The sequence below is a fragment of the Pseudopipra pipra genome, chromosome 11 (assembly GCF_036250125.1).
Source record: "Pseudopipra pipra isolate bDixPip1 chromosome 11, bDixPip1.hap1, whole genome shotgun sequence".
Taxonomy (NCBI): Eukaryota; Metazoa; Chordata; class Aves; order Passeriformes; family Pipridae; genus Pseudopipra; species Pseudopipra pipra.
Genome location: NC_087559.1, coordinates 9,879,801 through 9,892,665, shown reverse-complemented (window position 1 = coordinate 9,892,665; position 12,865 = coordinate 9,879,801). Strand labels below are relative to the sequence as shown.

Genomic DNA, 12,865 nt, shown 5'->3' with positions numbered 1-12,865 from the left:
CACGAGACATGCTGTACAGACATGGGACCTGCATTGTACCTAGATCTAAATAAAACCAGAAACAAACAAAAAACTTAAGGGCAAAAATTTCTACTTGCTTGGTAAAATGACTCCTAATGTTTTGTGCATGGACAAACTGCAAAACTGTGAAGAAATCATGAGCAAAAGTAGAGAGGATTACACATGAGGCGTTCAGATCAACGATAGAGTAAAAGAATCATTTGAACTGGAAATCACAAATCCAGCTCCATAATGAATGGTGGAATAAACAGTATTAGGAATGAACTGTGATGATTTCACTACCTGTAAGAGAGATGAAATGTGCAAAAGGTGGTTTTGGGAAGCTCCACTGCTGATTTATATATTGAGTGTTTGGAGTGGGAAGTGAGTAACAAGCATTTATCAGGGCAGAAGTTTGATCTACTGGCTTGAAAACTGGGATAAAAATTCCCATATGCTTAGCTATGTCAAGAAGTGTGCATACAGATCAATAAAATTTTTCAAGTCTATAAGATTTCATTTTATCATTTCACAAATATTTTTACAAGTTGTACTTCTTGCAGGAGCGTGATGAAAATAAGAGGCAAGTGTGTAATTAAAGGGGAAGGAATAGTACAATGGGTCTATTTGTAATTTGCCAGCACTAGTCCACTAGCCACTAGTCACAAACAGAATTTTATTCTAGTTTGTTTGGGTTTTTTTCAGTCTAATGACATAATGTAGGGCCTCCTTACTATGTAACTGGCTGAATTTGTTATTCAATATCACTGAAAGTGTGGATTATATATATGAACATGGTTTTTAAATGCTGAATGTCGGGCAGCTAAACTTGAAAGTCACGGCAACACTCACTGAATTGTAGTTGGTGGCATCAAAAATGAGCAGAGATCTGAAGCTAAACTTGTGTACAGTACATGAGAATAAAAACCCAAGGATGGTTTACTGCTCTAAAGAAGTCTGGTTTTTACCCTTTTAAAGATGGTATTATGATAGTCAGTAGCTTTAGCTCTACATAGAGTTACAGGAAGCAAAAGTCAGTCAATGACTGTACGAACAGTCAATGAACAGTAGCAAATTAATTTGCGATAAATGACTGTTTGAAATAGCCTAAAGTTTGAGAAGAGCTGGAAGGTGTGATATGTATCAGGATGAAAATAACAGGATCTCATCCTTTATAGGGAGTTTTGAAGACTCTAGAATAGATTCTGTGTGAAGCTCTGTACAGCTGGCAAAGCTCCTTGTTCCAAGCGATTACCGTGGTTCGCTTAGTTCTGCTCTTCTTTGCTAAATCCTCGTATGTGAAGTGACAGCAGAATAATTTCAATTAGGAAAAAACCCTTGTAATTAACTGTGACTATATAATAATTAGGAGAGAAGATTTGTGTATTCCCTCAATCCTGGATTAATCATCACTCCGTTGTGGCAGTGATCTAAATGTGTAGTTTGGCACTGCACCATAAGTGCACCCCAAAGCCAGAAGGTGTGGCTGCAGCAGTAGCAGCCATACCTGAGCTGGCTGAAGGCAATATCCAGCAGAATGCTATAACATAGATTATATGTATAATCTGCTTACTACTTTATGCTAAACCTTTGTCATGGTAATGCAGGTGGCAAATACACCAGTTTGAACAAAACCAGCACAGCTCTCTGTGGGTGTTTACCTGGGCACTCACATTAGTTCAGGTACATTTGCAGTAGCAACAGTGATTTACACAAAGCCGAGGGACATCTCAGTGCATGTTTCCTGATGATTCAGCCAGGATTAAGTGAATACTTTGTTGCCTGTGCTCTTCTGGGCTACTTCAGTTAAAAAAAAAAAAAAAAAAAAAAAAAAAAAAAAAAAAAAAAGGCATTCTGTTGTTCTATTGCATACCTTTGGGTTGTTAATAAGGTTCACAATAGATGAGTTTACCTCTGGAATGAGGGTTCTCAGCAGAAGCTCTCCTCAACAAGTCGGTTCTGCTTGCCACGGCCTTTTGAGACTTAAATTCTTGCTCTTTCCATGAGCAAAGACCTCTCCCTGGGCAGGATGGCTCAGCCAGCCCTGTGTCCCAGATGTTCATCAGTCTGGGGGGATGGTGGTTGCAATAGCATGCACAGATCTAGTGAGGCCAGGGACAGACCTGGTTACTGTGTGTAGGGCAGAGGAAGCCTGTGCTGATTCGACTTAATTCCACTGTCTGTCAAGACGCAGAAGCTAAGCTAGAGAGGGAACCTAATAAGAGCAACAGGAAGCCCTTTGATAGACATTAACTATAGAAAAATGAGAGGCAGTGGCCTGAGCTAAGCTATTTTGAGTTCTTACTGCTTCATGAGAAACCACTAGTAACTCAAAAGCAAACAGCCTCGTGGCTATGGAAATAACTTTGAATGAGGTCACTGCAGACTTCTAACAGTAGGTGCATTCTGAAGAGAAAAGTTGCCATTCCTTCACTCTGAAAGGACTAGAAAATGTTGCTTATGAAGGCAGGACAAAAGCAATTATATGTAGTGTCACAATCAGGATATATGTATTTATTTATTAACACTCCAGTTTTGACTGTTCCATTCTAGGATCCTGGTCGGAAGTCGCAGGTGCTGTTGTTGATTTCTTTGTAACTATTTGTCTGGAAAAGACAGTTCCTTTCACAAAATACCTTCCAAAAACAAATACTTCCCTCTTTGTGGATCTTAGGAGTGGTAGAGATGTCCTGTTTACCTCAGAAACAGGATTGAGACTTGCAGTAGGAGTGAGGTTTGTTAGCTAGGAAAAGGGAGACAATGCTGGATTTGTCCATAATATATTTAGAACTGTACTTCATTGCCAGATTTCTGCTAGCAAGTTATATTCATAACCTTCCTCATCAAACATAGAGAAGTGCAATTTCTGGTGCTTGGCAATTCTAAAATCCAAGAGGGTCTGTGCTCAAATACAGCAGCAGAGCTCCAAGATAAAGGGATTGCCACAAGCATCCCAAGCTTGTTTTGCTGAGTTCTGCAGGGAGAAAAGTAAACCTATGCAAATAGGTGTGTGCTCAGAGTCTCTTGCTCTGCTCCTGAAGGTTCTGGGGTGCTAGGCACTGCTTGTATTCAAAAGCAGATCCTTGAACACTGGCAGACTGCTGTGAACAGAGCTGTAGGTACCCAAAAGACCATAACAAAGACCTTAATGCTGTTTCTAAATGTTCTGACAAATTGAAAGCTTGAAAGAAACAGAGTCAGGTATGAAATAGGGTAGATATAGTTAACCTTCTGTTGGTCCCTGAATTACTGCTCTAAATGCACTTAATTCCCAGAAGCTATAGACAGTATTCACACATCCCTTGTGACTTTCTTAACCCGTCTCATCCCCTGCTTGGAGGGGAGGAAGAGTGAGAACAAAATCAAAAGGAGCATAAGCAGCTGCTAGCCTTGTGATTATCATAATAGTTACGTAAGAAACTTAGCTAACCTGCTTAGAACCAGACATGAACAAGGGCTTTTATAGAAGAGGATCCTTTAGGGATTTAAATATATTTTTTAAAAAAAGCTTCTGAATAAATGGAAATCAAAAACTGTTTAAGTTTGTTCCTCAATATATTTGCGTTTTGTGTGATACGATTTTCAGCTGTGTAATGTTTGAGGACAGCTTTTTCTCTAGAGTTTGTTTGGGTTTGATTTTTTTTTTTTTTTTAAGAACTGTAAGATTTTTGTGCAGAATGATCAAAACTCCTCCCGGAGGGGGGAGTGCGTAATCCCACATCACTCAGGAGGGCTGAAAGTACAGTAAGAGGGGTAGGAGGGGAGCACTATAACATCTTTAAAGTGCACAGAAGCTCTTCTTGCCCTGCTCCCAAAGCAGACCCTGCAGCCAGCTGCCTGTACCAGCCCTGCCATGGGGCAGAAAGAAAAGCTGCTCCTTGCCAATATGCTCTCATGGGACTTTTTGCTGCTTTTTAAGTGAAGCTTGCAGATGTTTTTTGCCAGACGGAAGGGGCTGCAGGTTGGGACTGGCTCTGGAGGAAAGGCACAAAGAGGATTAGCGTTTTGAGTCAGGAATGGGTTGGAGCAGAGAAAAGTTGGGATTTTTTTTTTTTTTTAATGCTCTTAGTCACCAAAACTGGATTTTGGTGGATGCACTTTGAGTGCAGTTAAAATGTCTCTGATTAGTGAGATGATAATTCTCTGTTCAGTGAGCTCTAAGCTGAAGAGCGATTCAGTGGGTAGGGTGTGGAAATCAGGTGGCTTTTTCTGTATGAGGAGAAGAGCAAGTAAGGGATCATCTCCTCATGAGAGTCCTCATGGGCTCTGCATACAGTAGGCCCCAAGGACTCCTCAGCATAATGAAGCACCAAGGAGCAAAGGTCCAGAGAGGCAGCCGGAAGCTGCCTCTGCAATAATCCTTCCTTTGGGAGACTGTGATCATGCTGCCAGATCCTGGGGACTGTTCTGCATCTCTAAACTTTCAGACATATTTTTTCCTTCATAAAATAGTCTTTTTGGGGGTTGAGGGTGGGAGTATGAGAGACTGACGTATTGTAACAAAGAGAGTAGATGTTTAATGACACTTCTGGACATGGGACTTGTACCAACTATGTTCCTCTGAAATGCCAGAAATGTATGTGGGAGGGAAGTCTGATTCAGACTTTCAGAGCAGCTTTATGTCTTCAGCGGAGATCTGTATCTTCATCTGTAGCCAAAAAGGAAAAGTGATGGGCACCCCTGGAACATGCTGAACTCTATACTTTGCACAGCCCAGGCCAGGCCACTCTTCCTCAGAGTTTGCTTACACCTCCAGCTCCTGTATCACTTCTGCATGTCCTCAGATACGTGTTCTTTTTCCAAACAGCATTTGTGGCTGGGTGCTTAGGGCATAATTTCATCTTTTGTCCATGGTCTCCAAACATCTGGCAGTCAGCTCAGCAGGCAAATGACCAGTACTTACAGTTGGTCACTGCATGTATAGCAAGTCAGTTGTTAGACTAACTGTATATTCTCTGATCAACAACACAACAGAATGCAGCACATCTGGGGAACACAGAAGTTACACTGTGAGCGAGAAAAATGGGAGCATTAATTCTGTCTCTCTGTAGAGCTGTTACTGACAGAACTCACCCCTAATTCAGAGATAGGATTTTATGCAGTCAGTTCTTCAGGGCAAGAAATGTCTTTGTCTCTTATACAGAGCATCAGCCTCTGCTCTGCTCATGACTAGAGCTTCCAGCTTCACAGGAATAAAAATCACAAAACCAGCAGTCAGTTTATATTACACATATCACTTCAGGCGCTTCTGCTTTATGGTGCTTTTGTCTCCACTGACTTTCAGGTGGAATGGTATGTCCTTGCTGTTTTGCAACTGGAGATAAGTATGCTTTTGTCACATTCTTCAGTCTCGCTAATGTGCTGGTTCACAAATACTCTGCAACTGGGAACTGGGCTGTGCCTAAGTCTCCCGACGCTGTGTGTGTCCAGGGTGACTCCTAAGTAGGTACAGACCGGGTTCGCTGTCAGGTTTGCTGCTGTTTTGCTCCCTGTGGCCCGTGCCCGCTGCAGATTCTCCCTCCCTCGCACCTCTTGGCTGAGGACAGCCGAGTACAAAGCCTTGTCGAACCCAACACCAAAGTCGCATCACTACAAATGAAGAGAGGAGAGAAACGCTGCGATTTCCTCCAAAACTCACAGTGTTAAGCCCAGCTCTCACCAGCGGCGCTGCGCCCTCGGGCCGGCCGGCAGCGGCCACTCGTTTTGGCGGCAGCGCCCAGAACAGCCTTCCCTCCCCGGGCCTCGCTCGTTAACGGCAGAGGCCCGTCGTGCGGAGGGACCGAAGCCCCGCTCCCGCCGCCGCCCCTCCGGGCCGGGGGTCCCGGGCACGGCCCGCGCCGGGGCCGGGGGCGCGCGGGGGGCGCCGACCACGCCCCTCCCGCGGCAGCCAATGGGGTCTCGCCGCCAGCCGCGCGCGTGGGGGGGGCAGAGGCACCCAGCGGGCGTGGGGGCGTGGCCTCGGCGGAGCGGACGTCTCCTATTGGCGGAGCGCGGCAGGGGGGCGGAGCGGCCGGCGGGGGCGGGGCCGGCGCTCCGCGGTCGGTGCGGGCAGCGCTCGGCGGCGGGAGCGGAGCGGAGCGGGGTGGCCGCCGCGGCAGGTGAGGGGCGGCGGGCGACGGGGGCTCGGTGAGGGAGGCGCGGGGTTGCCACCGCCGCCGCCGGGACCGGCGCGGGGCGGGGGAGCGCTGCCGGGGGTCAGCGGCGCCGGCGGCAGGTGCCGCCCGGGGGCCGCGCTTTGTCTCCGCGTGGGGGGATGGGCGCGGCCCCTCCGGAGCGGCGGCGCCTCCCGGGCGGGGCGAGGGGGCTCCGGTGGGCAGGGAGAGCCACCCGGCCCGGGCCGCCCCCGCGGAGGGCTCTGCGGAGGAGAGCGTGGGGGTCGCCGCGGCTCCGCGCCCCGCAGGAGGAAGGGGAGGAGCGGGCGGCGGGGCTGGCGAGACCCTCCGCCGGCGGCGGCACCGGCGGGTGCGAGGGGTGGTGGGACCGGGCGAGCCCCCCGCGACCTGGGCAGGGCTCCGAGGGAGTGTCACCGGGCTGGTGGCGGGGCCGCGGTCGGGCAGCCCGTACGGCAGCGCTGGAAGGGGTGCCCGGCCCTCGCCCCGCGCCTGGGATGGCACTGAGTGGTTGATTCCTGTTGGTCTGGAGATCTCTTTTTCCACCTTGAACGCATTCCTTTTGGAAGAGTTTGTAGCAAGTGTTTGCGTCCCCCCCTCCCCGAGCAGGTGTGTTTTCTGTTCCAGAAGTTGCAATTTGAGCTCTTTCTTTTCTCGAATCTAAACTTTCTGTTGCTGCTGCTTTATCTCAGGGCAACAGTCTGGGGGAATATCTGGAGTGCTGAAGGAAGGGGCTACAACCCTGCGTCTTGTAAAACAGCGGGGTCAGTATTTTACTGAACAAGTGCCTTATTCTGTGTGAGGCTGAATGTGATCTGCTCATTTGTGGCCTCACTTTTTGAACGGGGGTCAAAGGAGTGTTTTGCCTTGTGTATAAAATGCAGAAATCAATGACTTATATTAACGATGTGTCTGTGTGACGTCAGGAGCTAAGCCAGTGATGAAAACAGTCACCCCGAATCAGGAGGAAGCTGATGCACTGAGCTGTTGTGCTACGTGGTTTTGCATTCTAATGGGGAAATTGGTGTTTCCCCTTATTACAAATGGGGCATGGAATTGCACAGGTTTTAGTAGGGTCACTTTGAGAGGCCAGGAATGTCTAACAGAATCCCAGAGAGAAGAAAGCAAACAGGTTATGGACAGAAAAGAATCTGGCGGGGAAGGTGACTCGTGGGTAGTCTGGTGTTGAATGGACTATGTCCATGCTCATCCACACCTCTGTGTAGCAGAACTGGAATCTGTAAGCCAGGGACTTGCTCTGAGTTAAGATTTAGGTAGAAAGCATTTACCATAGCATGATCATATATGGAATTTTCTCTTCAAATTTCTTCCAACATGTGAAAAGAGTTAGGTTAGTAATACGATTAACAATATTTAATAAGATTAAAATCACCAGCATAACTCTCTTGAGAAAGGTGGGTGCAGACTGTCAGCAGTTGACACTTAATCTCTGCTTTCTCTCACGTGAGTGCTGTGAAGAGTTTGGGCTCCAAGACTCTGCCTGCTTTTCAGAACAGAAAAATTCTGTCCTCGCCTGCTGACAGCTCAGGTATTGCCTTACCTTTCATGTCCACCAACAGCATCATATTCCCAGCGGGGCCACGGGATGTTCCCATATAAGGGCAGAGGGAATAGCTGACAGAGGGCTGTGAGGAGCGTGCAGAGCCGTTCCCTTCGGTGCCAGTCTTTGTGTGGAGCAGGGTTGTTGCTGCGAGTGTTGCTGCTGCTGGCACGCTTGGGCTTTCCTGGCAACGCCAGCAGAGACTGCGAGGAAACAAGTCTGAAAAGTATCTGTTGCTGCCGAAGGTGGCCCCGTGAGCCTGGTAAAAGGCTGCCTGCCAAATAAGCAATGCCAGTTGTATGTTGGGTGTGCTCTGAAGGAAAAAGCACCCACCCAGGTTGCCTGTGTGGGGTGTGTGCTATCCAGCACTGTCCAACGGGAAAACAAAAGTATTTGCACTTGCTGTCTCCCACTATTGCTATTGACTTTCTAGAGGGGTTCCTTTAGCCAGCAGTGATGGGTACAGGGAGGCATGGTATCTTTTTCAGCAAAAGTTTAGTGTCGGCTGGGGAGAGAGAACAACAGATGAGGGGAAGTTCAGAAGATGAAGCAGCCACTTCCCACAAATTCTTGGGATTTTTTCTGGTAAAAGCTCTACTTCTGAATTGGTTAGATTGACATTATTTCTCTTGTCATCTTCCTTTCTGTCTCAGTCCTTCCTGCTGCCTGTCAAAGCAAACTCACAAGGACTTCAGTTTCTCCTCCTCACTGACAGCCTCTCCATCTGTTCTGTTTTTGTTTGTAGCTGGTTTTTTTTCTCCTGAAACTTCAAATTGTCTCTTGTAGCCAAGTTCTGAGCTGAGCCCTCCCAAACTTGCATAAGGGTATCCTGGAGGAAGATGATAGGACTTTGATTCATTTCAGCTTGCAGGCTGTGCAGGGTGGTAGCAGTCAGAGGAGGCATGAGCCTGCCTGCTTTCTCGTAAGAATTAGCCCTCTAGATATAAGCTAGTTTCAGAAAGCAGGGTTTGGACTGGTGCCCTTTTTGCTCACCTGGATCTTCAGGGAGACGTCTTTGTGCTCTGGATGCTGGGATCTGGTGTGCTCTACTGACTCTCCTTTGCATTCCCCATAATCTCTTAAAGCCCTGGATTTGATTTGCATTTATTTGTGGTTCTTGTGAGTATCTGATTGCAGGATTACTGTATCTGAAAGGATTCATCTTCTGCTGTTCATCAAAACCACAGGAGGGCTGCTTTTGCCTTTATGGGAATGTGCCAGCTGGTCTTTCATTGTGCTGGTATCATTTTCCTCGTCCTATTATTGGAGGCGTCTTTGATGACCTGATGGTTGCGATGATGTCTTTAGAGAAGAATCATATTGATCGTTATTTGAGCTTTGTCTGGTTTGGTCTCGGTGCCGGAACACAAGTCTTAGAAAATTCTTGCATGTGTTTTTCAGGAACAAGCATTTGAGACATTAGGAGCATGTGCACGGTCTTGTGACATGATAGCATTGTTCCGGAAGGCAGAGCAGATGCTTGATTTAGTTGGGAAACAGTAAACTCATGTGTTGCATGGTCTTTACTCCAGCACAGTGGTGAGAGCCAAAAGACCTTTCCCATTGGCACACTCGGTCTAAGGGACTCCCCCAAAACAGCATGGAGGGGTTTTTGCTACCTGCATAGTTCTCTATAACCATACAGAGTCAGCCTGCATGCCATGGTTTGCTACAGGGATAACTGAGATGCTCCCCTACTTAACAAGCTGGCTGGGGTTGTAGTTGCTGGAGCTCAGACTTGCAAAGGTGCGAAAACATGAAGCAGGATGTTTGGACCTGTACTGACACGCAGCCCTGACTAATGGAAGAACCACGGTGCTTTGGTGTGAGCTCTTTAAGGCTCTGCCTTTTCTCCCCAGTTGCTTAAGTAATAAATGTGGGGGACTTGTTTTCACTGCTAATAATTTTTTTCAGCCAAGTAGTAACTAAGACATGTGAGCTATTTTGAGGTTCCAGGAACCAGTTCCTTTTCATTAACTAGAAGTAAGTACTGCCTCCTAATGCTTGGCGGGGGGTGGGGAGGGAACAGAAGGAACAAATGGTGTCAGTTTGGGTGGATTTTATTTTTTTTTAATTGAATCAATTTTTACATGGTTTCTAATATCCTGAATTTAATTTTAGAATTTCACTTTCAAGTCCTGCCTGCCCCTCCCAAGAAAAGAAAAGTGGGAAAAATGAAGTAGAAAACTTTGTGTTAGCATGATCTGATTTTAGATGTTGATCAAAATGTGAAATGAATCTTCAAATGAGACAGATCGTAAGGAAATTCCCAGATGCCAGACTTTAATCTCATGTGAACTTTAGTGATTTGCTTACAGTATAAACACTGCAAGCACTGTGAGGAACACTTCTCCTGTGCCTGGCAGAGGTGTGAGGTTTCACTTTGCTTTTGGCTTTGAAGTTTAACTAGAGAACAGTGTGGAACCCCTGGTTGAGTTTCCCCAGCCTCTGCTCTGCACTGGCTCTGCCGCTCTCAAAATTTTTGGAACTTCGTAGCTACTCCCTTTGAGAAAATGATAATTGTTTCCCTTCTTGAAGTATCTGAACATTGTAATTTTATCTTGCTACTTGTATCTATTCCCGGTCCATCTCACGTGGGAAGTCTTTTGTCCCTATGTCACAGAGTCTGTAAGTAGATTGATCTTTGCTCCTGGTGGTGGTTTAATTAGGCTGGTTCTGTATTGGGGACTGGAGTTTAGGACTTGTGTGACCACTTGCTCCAGATACCCACCTAGAATCTGTGGTGAGCCATTGGGATACACAGCTGTAAGGTACTGACTAAATGGATTGCTGTTGCTTTGTGTCTGCAGGTGCAGACAATTTCAAGTCATCATCATTCTCTTTTGCACTTTTACTTAATTCTAATTTAAAGGCAGTGCTGCCTTTGGAATTTCTGCATTTCAGTGAAAAAAAACATGTGTGTCAGCTTATCTCACATAATGTAGTACTGAATAGCAATGATGGGGTTCATCCTGCTGCTGGAGTTGCTGCAAGGAGTCTTTCTTGTGTCCTACCCTTCCGTGCAGCTCTGCTGTGGCAGGAGAATAGTTGTGCCTGGGACTGTGCAGGTGGGGGAAGCTGATTGTGTTCATGCATTTGTCTATGCTGATGAAACTTGTTTTCTGACTAAATTGCATGTCATTCTATAAATAGGATGGGTATGTTTGACATCTTACCCTGTTATAATAATTCTGAAAATTACTACATAGAAGTAGTGTTTTCAGCTGAAGGCTTCTGCCCATATATGTCCATTTCAAAATAATTTTTTTTCTTTTAGCTTTCCTGTACCACACCATTTCACATTTTTGTTAAGAGGCCTCCCTGTTCTTTGTGTGGAGTTACCTAAAGAACTGGAGTGCCACCTGTTTCCCCCTCTGGTCCGACTCCTGAAGACTGTGTGGTCTTGAAATCTCTCTGTGCCCTACGAGTGCCCATGCCCCCATCCTCCTGTGTGAAGCACTGAGGAATTTTTGGGTTCTCTAGTCTCCATAAAAAAATGCCAACCTCTGTGAACACCTGGCCAAGCAAATGCCTCAGAAAGTGCTCCTTATGGTGCCTGGCAAGTGCGCTGTGCTCAGCTGGAAGTCGTTCAGACAACAAGAATTTGAAACAGAGGAACCAGGGCTTCAGAGATGCTCCTGCCAGACCAGACTTTGTCAGAAGCAGTGTCCTCACTGAAGCTGGTGTAGGGTTTTGGACAGCTTGGAGTTAATGGCCCTAAAGCAACTCCCTCTTTAGCACTTTCAGCTTTGATACCAAGACTTTTTTTTGCATCAGACTAACCTTCTTAAAATGCTGGAGAGAGCAATTCTGTTAGTGAATTACCTAATAGGAAATTCTCATATATGAGAGCATTTTGGTAAATCTTCTGTGATCATCTTTTTGCTGTCTTCCGGAAACCAGCATCATGAGCTCTTCTCACCTGTCCTCTACCGTCTCCTACCTTTAATGTAGCCAAAAAAATGCATGTGCTGGAGAGCTCTAGTGCAGAAGCAGTTCCTGGACTTCTGAATCCCACTGCTGTCAATGTTTTGATCTTTATTTGCTTTCTGCTTGACTTCTTGCATACAGATTGCAGTCCATTGCTGAGTGATTCTGCCCAGGAGAATGGTAAAGCGGGTGTGCAGCTGAATTAATTGCATGAGGTCTGTGTGTGCCACTGTGGGAAATGGAGAAGTAGTAACCAGGGGCTCTGTTTATTTGCCAATCTTTTTAGCCAGTTTAGCATTTTGATGGAAACTGCTGAAATGAGGCTGCAGAAATGTTGAAGTACCTAGAGAGACTAAGGCATTTGTGAATTTATGTTCTGGTCCTTAGCTGAAATGCATTTTGAATTGCATTTCATGTCACCTTGCAACTGTTGAGAGAGATTTAAGACCAAGATCGCAAGGGCTTTTTGCTTTTTGTCCTGCACGTCAGTGCAGCTTTCTCATGGCTCCAATGAAGAGGTGTGGTTCCCTTCTGTGACTGTGCCTTCTGGGGCACTGCTGTGCCTGCAACGGGTAACACTGACTCTTACTGTTTATTTCCTCCTTTGATCTAATTTTTTTCCTCTCTTTTTGGGATTTGTAACCAGAAACTATTTTCCAGATGTGCAACAGCCAACAGAGGTGCATGTGCAATTACAGAATGGCCCTGTGGGTGATTGCTACCAGCTTGTCCTCTTGGCAGCATAGGCAAAATTTGAATTGGCAAGAAGGCAGAGCAGTCCCTGCAGCACTGCCATCCCCAAGTGACTTGGTGTGCTAAGCTCCTTGGCCGTGGTAACAGGCAGTTGAAGTCCCAGTGCTGGAGTGTCTGGTTGTGCTCTGTGCCCAGCACTGCTGAGATGATGCAGAGCTAAAGGAAAAGGAGTGACAAGGCAGAGCAGCTGCCATACAAATGCTGCTCTTGCTCTCTGCGCTGCCAAGAGGGCAGGTACCTGCAAGGTGACCTCCCACAGCAGCAAAGATGGGGAGAAGGGACTGTGTGTGCTGGCAGTGTGGCCATATGAGCAGCTGCACAGGACCAGATGAAAGAGCCATTTAGCCTGTTTTGCTTTTTCTGGGCTTGGGACAGTCAAGTCTCTGTCCTCACAGTGCCCAAGTCACCATGGCCCCTTCCTTCTCCACACTGAACTGGTCTACAGGGAAGGTGAAAGCCTGTGTCAGTAGCCTCAGTAACAAGCTCAGCAGAGTGCCACAAATCTAAAGGC

At 46.6% G+C, this 12,865-nt stretch overlaps 1 protein-coding gene across 4 annotated transcripts in view; it reads left to right on the top strand.

Annotated features, from left to right (window-relative positions):
• The first annotated feature begins 6,028 nt into the window (after window positions 1-6,028).
• The window catches only part of PLXNB1 (plexin B1), a 78,908-nt gene continuing 72,071 nt past the window's right edge, over window positions 6,029-12,865 (top strand). For 2 of the 4 annotated variants that reach the window (XM_064667456.1, XM_064667455.1), the window contains exon 1: window positions 6,029-6,098. The gene's annotated coding sequence lies outside the window, so the exon portion shown is untranslated. The remainder of the gene's footprint in view (window positions 6,099-12,865) is intronic. The other 2 variants (XM_064667452.1, XM_064667457.1) reach the window with 2 other exon arrangements.